Consider the following 15,406-nt stretch of genomic DNA (forward strand, 5'->3'; position numbering starts at 1 on the left):
CTAAAAAAGACACATGCACCCCAGTATTCATTGATGGACCTAGAGAATGTCATACAGAGTGAAGTAAGTCAGAGAAAAGCAAATATTGTATATTAATTCATATATGTGAAACCTAGAAAAATAGTACAGATGATATTTGGAAAGCAGAAATAGAGACACAGGTGTAGAGAACAAATATATGTGTACCAAGGGGAAACGGTGGAGTGGGAGGAATTGGGAGACTGATATTGACACATATATACTACTTACACTGTGTATAAAATAGATAACCTACTGTATGGCACAGGGAACTCTACTTAATGCACTGTGATGACCTGAATGGGAAGGAAGTATGTACATGTATAACTGATTCATTTTTCTGTACAGTAAAACTAATACAACATTGTAAAGCAACTATACTCCAATTAAAAAAAAAAAAATGAGACCAATACATACAGCTCATTGTTAGCAATATATGCATATTAATAGTTTGATTCAACTGAAATAGTTATGGTTTATTGAACTGTTTGTTACTCTGTGCAGGGAACTGTGAACACTTTATAGCTCTAACGCATTTAACTCTTCACACACAAAAGTTTTGAGATAGCTCTTTTCCAGCTGGAACCATGAAGTGTTCAGAAGAGAAAAAAAAAAAGAAGGTTCCTACTGTGCCTGAAACCCTTAAGAAAAAGCAAAAGAATTTCACAGAGCTTAAGATCAAGCACCTGAGACAGAAGTTTGCCCAAGAGATGCTTCAAAAGGCAAGGAGGAAGCTTATCTATGAAGAAGCTAAGCATTACCACAAGGAATACATACAGATGTACAGAACTGAAATTTGAATGGCTAGGATGGAACAAAAAGCTGGCAACTTCTATGTACCTGCAGAACCCAAATTGGCATTTGTCGTCAGGATCAGAGGTGTCAACGACGTGAGCCCAAATTTTCGAAAGGTGCTACAGCTCCTTTGCCTCTGGCAGATCTTCAATGGCACCTTTGTGAAGCTCAACAGGGCTTCAGTTAACATGCTGAGAATTGTGGAGTCATACATTGCATGCTGCTGCTGAGTCACTTCAGTCGTGTCTGACTCTATGCGACCCCATAGACGGCAGCCCACCAGGATGCCCCGTCCCTGGGATTCTCCAGGCAAGAACACTGGAGTGGGTTGCCATTTCCTTCTCCAGTGCATGAAAGTGAAAAGTGAAAGTGAAGTTGCTCAGTCGTGTCCGACCCTCAGCGACCCATGGACTGCAGCCTTCCAGGCACCTCCATCCATGGGATTTTCCAGGCAAGAGTCCTGGAGTGGGATGCCATTGCCTTCTCTGATACATTGCATGGGGGTACCCAAATCTGAAGTCCGTAAATGAATTGAAATACAAACATGGTTATGGAAAAATCAGCAAGAAGCAAATTGCCCTGACAGGTAACGTGTTGATTGCTCGATCTCTTGGGAAATATGGCATCTTCTGCATGGAGGATTTGATTCATGAGATCTATACCATTAGAAAACATTTCAAAGAAGCAAACAATTTCCTGTGGCCCTTTAAATTGTCTTCTCCACGAGATGGAATGAAGAATAAGACCAGTCATTTTGTAGAAGGTGGAGATGCTGGCGACAGGGAAGACCAGATCAACAGGCTTATTAGAAGGATGAATTAAGGTATCTACCAGGATTATTTTTATAATCTCCTCAGTTAATAAACAATTGAAACAAATTTAAAAAAAAAAAAAAAAAAACCTTTGAGATAGATGCTGTCATTATCCACATTTCATAGATGGGGAGATTGAGGCAGAGAAACTGAGTTTTCCCAAAGTCACAACTAGCAGCTAAAATCTGCCTGGATTCAGAATTCACACTTTTAACGTGTGTTACTGCAGTTGACCCTTGAACAATGCTGCAGGGAGGGGCACTGACCTTGAGCAGGAGAAAATCCATGTATTATTGCATTCAACCCTTCATTTAAGTGATTTTGTATTCTCAGATTCAACCAGCCAGATGTGTAGTGTTGTAGTCTGAATAACTGGACCTGTACAGTTCATACCCATATTCAACGGTCAACTGTACTCAAAAGAGGATTTGTGGGAGACATAAGAGATGTTGATTTGATCCCTGGATTGGGGAGATCCCCTGGAGGAGGAGATGGCAACTCACTCCAGTATTCTTGCCTGGGAAATCCCATGGACAGAGGGGCCTAGCAGACTCTTGGGTCACAAAAGTCAGACACGACTTAGTGACTAAACAATAAAAACACAAAGATCCTATTACTAGTAATGAAAAGAGTTAACCTTTGCTTAAGTAAAGTACAGAAGGCTGAATTCAGAGCAAGGTGACAATATCTTATTAATGAGCACAAGCAACAGGTTTTATGGTATGGAAAGCAAATATATGTAAAGAAATATCAGGAATGTCAGGGAACATAACATGGCCTGTTTCTAAGGTAAACTTTCTCAGATCATCCTTCTTGTGAGCTAGTATGACTTTAATAACTTCAGCATCTGCTCATGAACACTAAAGGATCCAAACCTACCAGTCAGACTTTATTTTCTTGGGCTCCAAAATCACTGCAGATGGTGACTGCAGCTGTGAAATTGAAAAATGCTTGCTCCTTGGAAGAAAAGCTATGATAAACCTCTGCTATATTAAAAAACAGAGACATTACTTTGCTGACAAAGGTCTGTATAGTCCAAGCTCTGGTTTTTCCAGTAGTCTTGTATGGATGTGAGAGTTGGACCATAAAGAAGGCTGAGCACCCAGGAGTTGATGCTTTTCAATTGTGGTGTTGGAGAAGACTCTTGAGAGTCCCTTGGACAGCAAGGAGATCAAACCAATCAATCCTAAAAGAAATCAACCCTGAATATCCATTGGTAGGCCTGATGCTGAAGCTGAAGCTCTGAAGAGCCAACTCATTGGAAAAGACTCTGATTCTGGGAAAGATTAAAGGGAGGAGGAGAAGGGGATGACAAAGGATGAGATGATTGGATGACATCACCAACTCAATGGATATGAGTTTGAGCAAGCTCTGGGTGATGGTGAAGGACAGGGAGGCCTGGTGTGCTGTAGTCCATGGGGTCACAAAGGGTTGGACATGATTGAGTGACTGAACAACAACAACAGTCTTTGAACAAAATGTGATTATATCATTAGTTCCCAAACTCAGCATGAAAATCAACTGGGATAATTTTAAAATCCTATGCTAAGAATGCAACTCAGTCTAATTAAATCATAATCTATGTTGAGAAGCTGTCACCAATATTTTAAGACTCCCAGGTGAGTCCAATATGAAACCAAAGTTGAGGACCAGTTACATGTATGTTACACACAACATGCATAAGCAGATATGAAAGATACAACAGTTCTGTGGACAATAGACATGAATTTTGGAAAGAATTGCAGATTTTTAAAATTTATTTTTTAATTGGAGTATAGTAGCTTTACAATTTTGTGTGAGTTTCTGCTGTACAACATTGTGAATCAGGTATGTATGTACCTATATCCCCTCCCTAAGGATTGAAGATTTTAATTGTTAAGGATTTTTACATGTCTCCAGGATGTCTGGGTCCAGCAATATGACCCAGCAATCCCACTGCTGGGCATACACACTGAGGAAACCAGAATTGAAAGAGACACATGTACCCCAATGTTCATTGCAGCACTGTTTACAAATAGCTAGGACATGGAACCAACCTAGATGTCCATCAGCAGATGAATGGATAAGGAAGCTGTGGTACAAATACACAATGGAATATTACTCAGCTATTAAAAAGAGTGCATTTGAATCAATTCTAATGAGGTGGATGAAACTGGAGCCTATTATACAGAGAGAAGTAAGCCGGAAAGAAAAACATCAGTACAGTATACTAACGCATATGTATGGAATTTAGAAAGATGGTAACGATAACCCTATATGCGAGATAGCAAAACAGACACAGAGATAAAGAATAGGCTTTTGGCCTCTGTGGGAGAAGGCGAGGGTGGGATGATTTGAAAGAATAGCATTGAAACGTGTATGTTACCATATATGAAATAGATCACCAGTCCAGGTTTGATGCATGAGACAGGGCACTCAAGGCCGGTGCACTGGGATGACCCTGAAGGATTGGATGGGGAGGAAGCTGGGAGCGGGGTTCAGGATGGGGGACACGTGTACACCTGTGGCTGATTTATGTCGATGTATGGCGAAAGCCACTGCAATATTGTAATTAGCTTCCAATTAAAATAAACTAACTAAAAAAAAAAGAAATAAAGAGAGTCTATAGCTATAACATGATTCAATCATGCAGTGATTATAATGATAGGATCCCACAATAATCCCTTAATCCCATTCAGTTCAGTTCAGTTCAGTCGCTCAGTCGCATCCGACTCTTTGCGACCCCATGAATTGCAGCACGCCAGGCCTCCCTGTCCATCACCAACTCCTGGAGTTCACTCAGACTCACGTCCATCGAGTTGGTGATGCCATCCAGCCATCTCATCCTCTGTCGTCCCCTTTTCCTCCTGCCCCCAATCCCTCCCAGCATCAGAGTCTTTTCCAATGAGTCAACTCTTCTCATGAGGTGGCCAAAGTACTGGAGTTTCAGCTTCAGCATCATTCCTTCCAAAGAACACCCAGGGCTGATCTCCTTTAGAATGGACTGGTTGATCTTGCAGTCCAAGGGACTCTCAAGAGTGTTCTCCAACACCACAGTTCAAAAGCATCAATTCTTCGGTGCTCAGCTTTCTTCACAGTCCACCTCTCACATCCATACATGACCACTGGAAAAACCATAGTCTTGACTAGACGGACCTTTGTTGGCAAAGTAATGTCTCTGCTTTTGAATATGCTATCTAGGTTGGTCATAACTTTTCTTCCAAGGAGTAAGCGTTTTTTAATTTCATGGCTGCAGTTACCATCAAAATATACCAAATGAAGCAACAAACTGATTGGAAACATTGTTAAGTTTTGAAAGGCACAAGAGCTACAAAATCATAGAACCAACTTTGAATTCCAACGGTTGTTTTTACTGGCTCTTCTAACCTATGCAAACAAGATGCACAGATGTTGAGATTAGGTTGTTTTGCTGAAGAGCCCCCACATGACCCTCTTGATGTCCCTGTTCCTCAGGCTGTAAACAAAGGGGTTCAGCATGGGGGTGACCACAGTGTACATCACTGAGGCCACTGCACTGTCCCTGGGAGAAGATGAGACAGTAGAACTGAGATGCACCCCAATGCCTCTTCCATAAAATAAACACATGATTGCCAGGTGACAGCCACAGGTGGAGAAGGGTTTATACTTCCCACCTGTTGAAGGGACTCTCAGAATAGAGGAAACAATGCAAGTATAAGAGAAGAGGATCCCTGTGAATGGAAAACCACCAAAAATAGCACCAATAAAATAGATTAATATATTACTGCTGGGGATTTGAAAACAGGCAAGGCTAAGGAGCTGAGAAGGGTCACAGAAGAAACGAGGAATTTCCATATCCAGGAAGAAGGTTAGTTCTAACACCATCAAACTATGAAGAAGGAAAGACAAAAGGCTGATGAAAAATGACACCAAAACCAGCAGGCTGTAGAGGCGTGGGTTCATGAGGACCACGCAGTGCAGAGGGTGATGGATGGACACAAACCAGTCATAGGCCATGGCAATCAGGAGTAGATTATCCAAACATCCAAAAAGGATAAAAATAGACATCTGGGTCACACAGCTCATGTAAGAAATGAGTCTGCTGTGAGTTTGAATGTCCACAATCATCTTGGGGACAGTGGTAGAGGTGCAGCCAATGTCAGTCATGGACAGGCTGGAAAGGAAGAAGTACATGGGGGTGTGGAGGTGAGATTCAGAGATGAAGGCCAGGATGATGAGGAGGTTCCCAAGCACAGTGATCAGGTACATGGACAGGAAGAGGCTAAAGAGGAGGGGCTGCAGTTCTGGATCATCTGAGAGGTCCATGAGGAGGAATTCTGAGACAAGTGTTAACATTCTCTGGGCCCATGTGGCTTAGACATCTCCTAGAAAGGAAAAGAGGTTTCAAATAAATGAGACAAGCAAACAAGGAGTCAGCACTTTTTGTTAGATTCAAGCAAGTCAAAGCATTCACACTTGAGGATCATACATTCCAGTAACTTCAGTGACATTCCTTAGTTCTGGCAAACTTATTTTCTCTTACAACTCTTTTCTCACTGATGTCTTGGCTATTTACCTGTTTCTATGTACAGTCATTTTACAGACAATAGGCCAAATTTTCATAAAGAAGGAGCCAATTTAGAATTAATCATGAACACAGTAGAATATCAGTCGCCACCTTTGAATGAAATATATGGAATAAGAAATATGTTTCTTATATGCATGTCTATATCCATAGCAGCACTATTCACAGTGGCCAAAACATAGAAGCAACATAAATGTCTATTGACAGATGAATAGATAAATAATGTATGGATAAAGAAGATATGGTACATATATACTGTGGAAATCTACTCAGCCATAAAAAACTAAAATATTGCCATTTGCAGCAACATGGGTACAACTAGAGATTATCATACCAAGTGAAGTAAGTCAGAAAAAGACAAACACCATAGGGTATCAGTTATGTGTGGAATATAAAATTTGGCACAAATAAGCCTATCTACAAAACAAAAATAGATTCACAGACATAGAGAACAGACTCGTGGTGGCCAAAGGGGATGGGGCTAAGCAGAGGGATGGACTGGGAGTTTGGGGTTGGTAGATGCAAACTAGTACATTTAGAATGGATGATGCTTTTGAATTGTGGTGTTGGAGGAGACTCTTGAGAGTCCCTTGTACTGCAAGGAGATCCAACCAGTCCATCCTAAAGGAAATCAGTCCTGAATATTCATTGGAAGGACTGATGTTGAAGCTGAAACTCCGATAATTTGGCCACCTGATGCTAAGAACTGACTCATTTGAAAAGACCTTGATGCTGGGAAAGATTGAAGGTCGGAGGAGACGGGGACGACAGAGGATGAGATGGTTGGATGGCATCACCAACTCAATGGACATGAGTTTGAGTAAACTCTGGGAGTTGCTGATGGACAGAGAGGCCTGGCATGCTGCAGTCCATGTGGTCACAGAGTCAGACGCAACTGAGCAACTGAACTGAACTGAAACAACAAGGTTTAATACATAGCACAGGTACTATATTCAATATCCTGTGATAAGCCATAATGGAAAAGAATATAAAAATATGCATATGTGTATAACTGAGTCACTTTGCTGTACAGCAGAGAATGACACAACACTGTAAATCAATAATACTTCAATTTTTAAAAATTGAAAAGGGGGAAGGAGAAGGTGGAACGAGTTGAGAAAGTAGCATTGAAACATATACATTACCCTATGAAAATAGCTAGCTAGTGGGAAGCTGCTGTATAGCACAGGGAGTGCAGCTTGGTGCTGTGTGAAGACCTAAAGGGGTGGGATGGGATGAGGAGTGGGAGAGAGCTTCGGAAGGAGAGGATATATGTATATTTATGGCTGCTTCACTTTGTTGTACAGCAGAAACTAACACAACATTGTAAAGCAATTATTCTGCAATTAAAAATAAAAAGTTAAAAAGAATGAAATATCTTTCTCTGTTAAAAAAAACCCACCACACACACACACACACACACACACACTCACTCACACACACACACCTCTTCTGGGAATTCTCTGATAGTCCATTGGTTAGGACACAACATTTTCACTGCTGTGGGCCAGAATTAATCCCTGGCTGGGGAAATAAGATCCCTCGAGTGACATGGCCAAGAAAAAAAATAAAAAACCCACTCCAATTAAAAGACACTAGAAAGTAGTCAAACATGGCTTATCCAAATGTAGTGCAAGAAATTCCCTTAATTTAGAATATATATAAACACCTTATAACCTTATGTATATTCTAAATTAAAGTCAAATGTACTTCATCAGAATTTTGATAACATAGTCATCTCCATGGATTTTCATCATTATTTGGTTTTCTAATAGCCACCCTCCATGAAAATAAGTGCTCACTTCAGTATGTAAGTTGTCTTTTAAAAGTCTTTTCAAATATTAATCCTAATACTAAGCTTGTTATGCAGTTGTTTGTATAAACTTTATACAACTCCAGGGACAGTCTTATGTTTGAGATTGCTTTCTGTTTTTCTTATTTCCATTACGTAGTGGCCTGGTTGTTGTTGCTGTTCAGTTACTAGGCTGTGTCTAACTTTTTGCCACCCCATGGACTGCAGCATGCCAGGCTTCCCTGTCCTCCACTATCTCTCAGAGTTCACTCAAACTCATATCCATTGAGTCAGTGATGCTATCTAACCATCTCATCCTCTGATGTCCCCTTCTCCTTTGCCTTCAGTCTTTCCCAGCATCAAAGTCTTTTCCAATGAGTTGGCTCTTCGTATTAGATGGCCAAAGTATTGGAACTTCAACTTCAGGATCAGTCCTTCCAGTGAATATTCAGGGTTGATTTCCTTTAGGATTGACTGGTTGGATCTCCTTGCAGTCCAAGGGATGCTTCAGAGTCTCCTCCAACACCAGAATTCAAAAACATCAATTCTTTGGTGATCAGCTTTCTTTATGGTCCAACTCTCACATCTGTACATGACTACTGGAAAAATCATAGCTTTGACTATACACAAGTTTGTTGGCAAAGTGATGTCTTTGTTTTTTGATACCCTGTCATAGCTTTCCTTTCAAGGAGCAAGCGTGTTTTAATTTTGTGGCTGCAGTCATCGTCCACAGTGATTTGGAGCCCAAGAAAATAAAGTCTGTCACTGCTTTCACTTTCCCCCCTTCTATTTGTCATGCAGTGATGGGACCAGATGTCATGATCTTGGTTCTTTGAATTGAGTTTTAAGCCAGGTTTTTCACTCTTCTCTTTCACCCTCATCAAGAGACTCTTTAGTTGCTCTTCACTTCCTGCCATTAAAGTGGTATCATCTGCATATCTGAGGTTGTTGATATTTCTCCTGGCAATCTTCATTCCAGCCTGCATGATGTACTCTGCATTTAAGTTAGAGTAACAGTATACAACCTTGTTTCATCCTTTCCCAATTTTGAACTGGTCCATTGTTCCGTATCTGGTTCTAACTGTTGCTTCTTGTCCTGTATAAAGATTTTTCAGGAGACAGTTAAGTTGGCTTGGTATTCCTATCTCTTTAGGATTTTCCCACAGTTTGTTGTGATTCACAAGAAGGCTTTTGTGTAGTCAATGAAGCATGTTTGGTTTTTTTTTTGGAATTCCTTTGCTTTTTCTATGATCCAACAGATGTTGGTAATCTGATCTCTGGTTCCTCTGCCTTTTCCAAGCCCAGCTTGTTCATCTGGACATTTAAACATGCTTCTAACTCTAAAATGTGTGGAGCACTGTTTCCTCATCAAACCAACCCTCTTATTTAATGTTCAGTTTCTACAACCAGGGATTGGAGAAGGAAATGGCAGCCCACTCCAGTGTTCTTGCCTGGAGAATCCCAGGGATGGGTGAACCTGGTGGGCTGCTGTCTATGGGGTCGCACAGAGTCTGACACGACTGAAGTGACTTAGCATAGCATTCTGCAATCAGGGAAGCCCCTAAGTTACATCTGAAACCCAGTGTTCTTTAGTATATTTAAGAACTTTCCATATCAATCCTTCCTGATTAAAGGGGTTCCAATTGTCCTTAAATCTGCTTCCTACAGGCAACTTAGGACTTCCTTTCTCCTGTCAGTAAACAACATGATTTTATTTGAGAAAATGTGAAAGATAACAAACACCTGTATCATTTTCTTCATCTACAAATGGGGATTAAAATGGAACCAACTTTACAGGGTGGTTGTAAGAAATTAAATAATAAAGTGCTTAGACCAATGGCTCTCACTCTGGATTGAGCATTGTAATCCTTATAATTACCTGTAGATCTATTAAAATATATATGGATGAAGGAGGGAGTGAAAGAAGCGAAATCTAGAAGCAAGAGCAAGAGAGAGATCTGTGCTAAATTATAATATTGTGATCCTTCTAAGAGCCCTATCTTGATCTCAGCTCTCCTTCCTAGAGCCAATGCAGCAAGAGCACCACTTACCCTTCACTGAGGTCTACCAGGAGCCTCCAAAGGAGAGAGGATGGTGAACATGGAATCTTTGCTGGAAGTGACCAGTAAATAAAATAAAGGGAAAGAATTTTGGCTAAATGTCCCATGTCTGGAGTCTAAATGCCTGGATTCAAACCTGAATTCACTCCTATTTTACCCATGATCTAATACAAGTTATATTTAAATGATATGCTCCCTTGTTCACCCATAAAATGACAATTATATTCATCCCTATTTCTTGGTGATAATTATGCAGATGAAATGAAACAAAATATGTGGAACACTTAGCTCAGAGCCTGGCACTTAGGAAATCCTCAATGAAGAATCATGATACCATGTTTGCTGTTTTCATCCTCATCCTCACTTTATGATTTTGGAGTACTTAGGGACAGTTTAGAGGGACCATTCCTGCTATCAAGGGGGTCATGCCTACGGGAACTAGAACCAGCGTGGGAAGATAGCAAAACTCCGAATGAGAGTTCTTAGAACCCCACCAGAACCAAGGACATAAATGTCATAGTGCCTGGAGCTGAAATTTTGCATACTGGTGTACTACTGAAAGGTTGTTGCTCAACCATGAAAGACACCGGGATTCTTGGCCTCCAGAGAAGTAGAATTCAATCCGAGGCCAGAGACGAGGCTTGATTGCTCAGAGCTTTTGTGCAACAAAGTTTTATTAAAGTATAAAGGAGATAGAGAAAGCTTCTGACATAGACATCAGAAGGGGGCAGAAAGAATACCCACCTGCTAGTCTTTAGCTGGATGTTATATAGTTACTACCAGTTTGTTAATGAAAGACAGGAATGTCTTAAAACTCAGAGAATGGTACCAGGCCCCTCACCCACAAGATGTATTTTGGGATAATCTTGGCACCAGATGAGTCATCCTGGGCCATAAAACGATTGACTTGAATCTTGTAGAAAGGCAGATTACCATACAAATACTTTCATTTACATAGATTAGGAGAACAATGTCTGAGTATAACATACTGGTTTGTCAAGTCAGTTCTGAGCCTTTAGGCAGAACCAACTTGAAGACAGAGTTTGGGGTAAATGCGTAGTACATTAACATAGCTTCAGACAAATATTTCCATAAGAAAAATGCATTTGTTAGCTCAAGGTTTGAGGATAGTTAAGTTCAGGTGGAAACAGGTGTCATTATGGCAACACAGTATTTTAAGAGAAACCTCTTTTTAGATTTGTATGGAGAAGGGGAAAAAATATATCACTAGTTTGTTTCCTCCTGCTGCTTAAGAGAGAGATAAAAAAAATGTCTGACATTTGCAGCCTATTTCCTTCATTTGGAGACCCCTGGCTTTCCTGCCTGTTACCCTCTCATTACCATCTGTCAATTGCAATTCTTTTGTTTGCTGTGACAATGAGGAAACAAAAGTCCTGAAATTTTTCCTCCATCCACTGTCTCCATCGCACTCATTGGGCTGTGCTAAGACCCTGCTTGTCCATGACCAAGGGCAGTGAGTCTGCCACTCCTCTCTGCCTGGTGAGCAATGATGGCCGAAGCTCCAGCCTCAGAATTGGCAGAAAGACTCCAGCCAGAGCCTCCTGTTGGAGATGATTACTCTGGGAGGAGACATAGGTATGGAGCCTGCTGGACATGGACCCACAACCTGAAGGGCTGGAGACACAGGCTGACTCTTTACAGTTTTGTGGCCTTGAAAGCTTGATACACAGAGCTCCTAATTAGCCAGACTGATCCATGAACTGCATTCCCTGAAGACTTCACAATCTTTGGAGAACCACAAGAAAATCAGTGTCTGTCAACTCAATTACTCTGAGCCCTACCCCTTCCAAGGGGGAAGTTCACTTGGCCTGCTCTCATCACATATCCAAAAGGAAGGCCCTTGCTATAAAGTTCAGACTTGTTATTTTCTCAGCTAAAAATTCAATTGCAATATTGAGTACTGAAACTGCCTCAATGATGAAATAATATCAGGAATATTGGGATCTTTGTTGTTAATGTTTACCATGCTAAAATCTGACAATCTTTCCATGTTTGAACACTTTGATATGACCAAGGAGAGCTTCACACTTTTCTTAATCTAAGTCCTTCTAATTCATTGTGGAGTTTAGTCCTTAGTAATATTTTGTTGCTATTTTAAGTTATAACCTTGTTTTATTTATTGCTGAAATTGTTTTATACTTGCATTGTAGAAAATAATTGAATTGTATATTTCCATTGTCCACCACTCTATTCGAAGTTGCTCAGTTGTGTCTGACTCTTTGTGATCCCATGGGCTAGACAGTCCATGGAATTCTCCAGGCCAGAATACTGGAGGGGGTAGCCATTCCCTTCTCCAGGGTATCTTCCCAACCCAGGGATCAAATCCAGGTCTTCCGCATTGCAGGTGGATTCTTTGCCAGCTAAGTCATCAGGGAAGCCCGTTTTTCTAGAGTGGAAGTATATCATCTGAAATTATTTATCATTGTGTTTTTTCCCTTTTCACAGTCTACCTCTCCTTATAACACAATAAAATATTGATAGAGTGGAAACAAACAAAGAAAAAAAAAAGCAATTTAAAACTGGGCAAAAAATGTGAATAGACATTTTCAAAATACAATATACAAATTATCAACTGGCACATGAAAAATGCTCAACACCACTAATTATCAGGGAAATGCCAATCAAAACCACAGAGAGATATCACTTCAGACTTGTCAGAATGGCTATTATACAAAAGATGAGATAAATGGTGATGAGGATATGGAGCAAAGGGAACACTCCTCCACTTCTGTTTGAGAATAAAATTGGTGCAGCCAGTATGGAAAACAGTATAGAGACTCCTCAAAAATTAAAAATAGAACCACTAGCAATTCCACTTCTGGATATGGAAGAAAATGAAAACACTAATATGAAAAGATATTTGCACCCATATGTTCATTGTAGCATCATTTACAACAGCCAAGATAAGGAAGAAGCCTAACTGCCCATCAACAGATGAATGGATTAAGAGACATGGTATATTTATACACACAATAGCATATTACTCAGCCATGAAAAAGAATTCTATCTTGCAATTTGCAACAATGTGAATGGACCTAGAGGGTATTATGCTAAGTAAAATAAGTCCAACAGAGAAAGGAAAGTACTGTGTGATTTCACTTATATGTGGAATCTAAAAATAAAAAACAAGTAAATATAATTAAATAGAAACATTCATAGGCATAGAGAACAAATGGGTGGTTGACAGGGGGAGAGGGGAATAGAAATAGGTGAAGACATTAAGAGGTACAAAGTTTTAGTTTACAAAATAAATAAGTCACTGATATAAAATGTACCATGTAGGAAATGTAGTTGATAACTATGTTATATCTTTGTATGGTGACAGATGGCAACTAGACTTAGCATGATGGTCATTTTGAAATGTATAGAAATATTAAATCATTATATTGTGTACCAGGAACTAACATAGTATTGTAGGTCAATTATACATCAAAAAACAAACATACAAGCTCTAGAAAAATAAATACAATTTGTGGCTACCAGAGGTGGGAGTTGGAGAAGAGAGAATTGGATGAAGGTAGTCAAAAAGTACAAACTCTTAGTTATAAAATTTAGCTACTATAATATAAAGCTACTAAACACACTGCTATACTTAAAATGGATAACCAACAAGGTTCTACTGTACATCACAGGAAACTCTGCACAATGATATGTGGCAACCTGGATGGGTTGGGAGTTTGGGGGAGAATGGATACATGTATATATATGGCTCAGTCCCTTTGCTGTCCACCTGAAACTATCATAACATTGTTAATCAACTATAACCCAATACACAATAAAAAGTTAAAAAATTAAGTTCTAGGGGTATAATGTACAACACGTACAAAGATAATACTGTTATACATTATATATAAAAGTTGATAAAAGTAAATCCTGAGTTCTCACAACAAAGAAAAGTGTTTTTTTCCCCCTGTTTCTTTAATGTTCTATCGATATGAGATGAAAGTTATTCACTAAACCCATTTTGGTCATTGTTTCATGATGTGTTGAAGTCAAATCATGTGTTAAGTCAAACCTTTGATGTGTTAAGTCAAATCTTAAACTTATACAATACTGTATGTCAGTTATCTCTCAATAAAACTGGGTTGAGGAGAAAAAGATTGAGTGACTCTCATGGCACCATTGCTAATAGTCTAGTGAAAGTGTTAGACACTCAGTCATGTCTGACTCTGCAACTGCATGGGCTGTAGCCCACCAGGCTCGTCTGTCCCTGGGATTCTCTAGGCAAGAATACTGAAGTGGGTTGCCATTCCCTTCTCCAGGGGATCTTCTCGACCCAGGGATCAAACCCTGGTCTCCTGCATTGCAGGCAGATTCTTTACTGTACTAGTATCTGGGTTCAGTTCAGCTCAGTCCAGTCACTCAGTCGTGTCTGACTCTTTGTGACCCCATGAACTGCAGCACACCAGGCCTCCCTGTCCATCACCAACTGCCGAAGTTTACCCAAATTCATGTCCATTGAGTCGGTGATGCCATCCAACCATCTTATCCTCTGTTGTCTCCGTCTCCTCCTGCCCTCAATCTTTCCCAGCATCAGGATCTTTTCAAATGAGTCAGCTCTTCGCATCAGATGGCCGAAGTATTGGAGTTTCAGCTTCAGCATCAGTCCTTCCAATGAACACCCAGGACTGATTTCCTTTAGGATGGACTGGTTGGATGCCCTTGTAGTCCAAGGGACTCTCAAGAGTCTTCTCCAACACCACAGTTCAAAAGCATCAATTATTCTTTATAGCCCAACTCTCACATCCATACATGACTACTGGAAAAGCCATAGCCTTGACTAGATGGGCCTTTGTTGACAAAGTAATGTCTCTGCTTTTTAATATGTTGTCTAGGTTGGTCATAACTTTCCTTCCAAGGAGTAAGCGTCTTTTAATTTCATGGCTGCAATCACCATCTGCAGTGATTTTGGAGCCCCCCAAAATAAAGTCAGCCACTATTTCCATCGTTTCCCCATCTATTTGCCATGAAGTGATGGGACCGGAAGCCATGTTCTTAGTTTTCTGAATGTAGTATCTGGATATCTGGATTCAAACTAGGCAGTCTAGCCTCAGCTCCAACATTCTTAATCACTAAGATGCAGAATTGTATTCAGTTTGAATCTGTGAGTTAAATACATTTCCAATTTTTTGCATTATCATAAAATGCATAATTAATATTCTTGTAGGTTTCCTCATTTACATGTGCAAATGTTCTTCCATAATAGCTAATGAGGGACTTCCCTGGTAGTCCAGTGGTTAACACCTCACCTTCCAATGCAGGGGATGAGAGTTTGATCCCTGGTTGGGGAGCTAAGATCCCATATACCTCACCAAAACATAAAACAGAAGTAATATTGTAACACATTCAATATTTCTGTGGATGG

At 40.1% G+C, this 15,406-nt stretch overlaps 2 pseudogenes; one reads left to right on the forward strand and one right to left on the reverse strand.

The window, feature by feature from the left end:
• The first annotated feature begins 378 nt into the window (after positions 1 to 378).
• LOC113895969 lies at positions 379 to 2,110 on the forward strand (annotated as a pseudogene).
• Positions 2,111 to 4,838: 2,728 nt separating this feature from the next.
• On the reverse strand, positions 4,839 to 6,056 carry LOC113895963 (annotated as a pseudogene).
• Between the last annotated feature and the right edge of the window lie 9,350 nt (positions 6,057 to 15,406).

Source organism: Bos indicus x Bos taurus, chromosome 7 (genome assembly GCF_003369695.1).
Source record: "Bos indicus x Bos taurus breed Angus x Brahman F1 hybrid chromosome 7, Bos_hybrid_MaternalHap_v2.0, whole genome shotgun sequence".
Classification (NCBI taxonomy): Eukaryota; Metazoa; Chordata; class Mammalia; order Artiodactyla; family Bovidae; genus Bos; species Bos indicus x Bos taurus.